This window comes from Schistocerca nitens, chromosome 7 (assembly GCF_023898315.1).
Source record: "Schistocerca nitens isolate TAMUIC-IGC-003100 chromosome 7, iqSchNite1.1, whole genome shotgun sequence".
Classification (NCBI taxonomy): domain Eukaryota; kingdom Metazoa; phylum Arthropoda; class Insecta; order Orthoptera; family Acrididae; genus Schistocerca; species Schistocerca nitens.
In genome coordinates, this window is record NC_064620.1 from 59,893,424 (window position 1) to 59,896,590 (window position 3,167).

The 3,167-nt window shown below is 44.3% G+C and overlaps 1 pseudogene; it reads right to left on the minus strand.

Moving 5' to 3' along the window:
- Positions 1 to 2,262: 2,262 nt before the first annotated feature.
- LOC126196217 (5S ribosomal RNA) lies at positions 2,263 to 2,379 on the minus strand (annotated as a pseudogene).
- Positions 2,380 to 3,167: the final 788 nt, after the last annotated feature.

Here is a 3,167-nt window from a genome sequence, read left to right on the forward strand (position 1 = left end):
GATTGTGATACAGTGAAGACATGGGGACCCAATTGGGTCACAAATATTTATGGAGATACGGACCAGTTTACTTGTGTCGAGGACGCCAGTCCTCAGATTACACTATATTTGTGGATGAAATATTGTTTACAGAGAATGAGATAATAAATTACTACGTCAATGAAATGCGGGCAGTCAAATCCTCGAGCGATAATGGTAGTAAGGCATAAGATTCGCCCTGGTATCAACCTGTGCAAAGGCTGTGTACTAATTTCTGCAGCAGTATGGGCAAAGACTTAAGGAAAACGCTAATAAAGGTTTTGTATGTAGTGTTCTTCTGTATCGTGGTGAAACGTGCACACTTTGGAAGAAAGACAGTGGAATGTCGATATGGCGAAGCATGGAAAGATTAAATTGGATGGGCAGAGTGAAAACTCAACAGTTAGTGAGAAGAGCGGGACAGCAAAGAAAATTACTGGACGTAATAAGAAGGAGGAAACGAAGCTGGATTTGACATACATTACGGATGAAGAAGGGGTTTATAAAAACAGTCTTAGAAGGGAAGGGTATGTAGAAGCAAAGAGGAGGCGGGAGAGGAAGGGATTTAAGATTCTGAATGATGTGGCAGACGGCAGCACATACACCGGTAATAAGAAGGAATCAATGGATCGCATGAAATGGAGACGCAAAGGACCTGCTAATAAAGTAGAAAACTCATGAACATGACTGGTTCACGCTCGTCACTAAAATTGCAACACCCACGACGTCGTCATTCAACAAACGATGAATTGGCATGAAGTGTTCCACGTGGTTGGCTATGCAACCGATCAGGATTTAGCGCAACCGTGCAAAGTAGATAGGAGTAATACCTTGTACCATGTGTTCATAGCTGAAAGATAGTTATCTATGAGATGATCATGCTACACCTCATACAAGAAGGAGGAGCATCTACCAGCATACATTAGAATTTAACGATGGCAAGAACATTGCCAATCGAGACTGTGGCTTATCGCCTCTGATATTGGTCGACATCCCGCGACTGTCATGCTAATACAGAATCAATGGGTTCAGAGGGCCGTACTCTTCGCCATGTACACGGTGGCCGAAAAGTCCGTTAACATGTTAACATTTGAAATTGTACTATTTCACGGAATAATGTAGATAGAGAGGTAAAAATTGACACACATGCCTGAAATGACACCGGGTTTTATTGAAAAAAAAAAGAGTGCAAAAACTGGACAATACATGACGAAATGACGAAGTCGATTTCACACTCCAAGGGTCTGTCAATACCCACAAGTTCAGAATCTGAGCTACCGAAAATCCTAGAACTGTCGTCTCAACTCCATTGCTGCGACTTTAAAACGAGGAATCAGAGAGAGGCGCGCCGACAATCATGCAACCACCGGCAACAATGGATACAGGAGTGTCTTCAGGTTGGTCCCGGTTCTGCGTACAGCATCACGATGGCCGTTTCCGTGTGTGGAGGCTGCGAGTTGAACGACAGTTGTTAGACTGCTCTCGCCATCGAATTAAGAGCCTAGCACCTAGAGTGATGGCATATGTCACCATTCAGAGGAGAATATGATCACCTCTTTTTGGCATGCTGATAAATTTGACACCTGGTCTCGTGCGACACATCTAGCATAATGCTCAAGTGTATGGGACCCTACCAAATACGACTAACAGGTGATACTGAATGTATACCTTGTCTTAGAGAGTATAATGATGTACTCTTCCTCGTAATAATGTATACGCACAAAAAATTATCGTATTTTGCTGCTCTTCCTGCTGTTGCCATTTTGATGGGCAGCATTTTATTCGATTCCTCTTTGCCTAGCCAATTTGACGAATAAAGTATAATTATTAACGAAGCTTAAGGTCCTAGAAAATAGGTTGAAAACAGGCGAATATACGTTTGTACCATTTATACATTTAAAGAAAACTTTTGGCAATACTGACTGGAGCCGGCCAGTGTGGCCGTGCAGTTCTAGGCGCTTCAGTCTGGAACCGCGTGACCGCTACGGTCGCAGGTTCGAATCCTGTCTCGGGCATGAATGTGTGTGATGTCCTTAGGTTAGCACTCCGTCGTCAGGCCACAAGTGGCCCATCGGGACCATCCGACCGCCGTGTCAACCTCAGTTGAGGATGCGGATAGGAGGGGCGTGTGGTCAGCACACCGCTCTTCCCGGTCGTTTAGATGGTTTTCTTTGACCGGAGCCGCTACCAATCGGTCGAGTAGCTCCTCAATTGGCATCACGACGCTGGGTGCACCCCGAAAAATGGCAACAGCACATGGCGGCCGGATGGTCACCCATCCAAGTGCCGGCCAAGCCCGACAGCGCTTAACTTTGGTGATCTCACGGGAACCGGTGTATCCACTGCGGCAAGGCCGTTGCCGATGTCCTTAGGTTAGTTAGGTTTAATTAGTTCTAAGTTCTAGGCGACTGATGACCTCAGAAGTTAAGTCGCATAGTGCTCAGAGCCATTTGAACCAGCCAATACTGACTGGACTTAAGAAATTCTTAATGTAACAGGGATAAAATACAAGGAGCCAAAGGTTATTTACAAATTTTACAGCAACCAGACTGCAGTTTAGAGCAATCGAAGAAAGCGAAAGGGAAGCAGCAGTTGACATCTCCGATGTTATTCAGTCTGTACATTGAATAAGCAGTAAAGGGTACCAAGGAGAAGTACGGAAAGGGTTGTTAAGGTTGATGGAGAAGAAAACCGATGTCAGTGTAACTCTGTCAGAAACGGAAAAATGCCGGCCGCGGTGGTCTCGCGGTTCTAGGCGCGCAGTCCGGAACCGTGCGACTGCTACGGTCGCAGGTTCGAATCCTGCCTCGGGCATGGATGTGTGTGATGTCCTTAGGTTAGTTAGGTTTAAGTAGTTCTAAGTTCTAGGGGACTAATGACCACAGCAGTTGAGTCCCATAGTGCTCAGAGCCATTTTTTTGAAACGGAAAAAGGATTTGGAAGAACAGTTGAACAGAATCACAGTATATTGAAAAGAGATGATAACATAACATCAAAAAAGTAAAAAAAAAACAGTACATTAATGTTGCTGTTTGATGATAGCCAAAGTAAAGAGGATAAAAATGCACTCAGGCAGTAGTAAGATAATCATGTTTGAAACAGAGGAATTTATTAACATCTAATATCAGTTTAAGTGTTAGGAAGTCTTT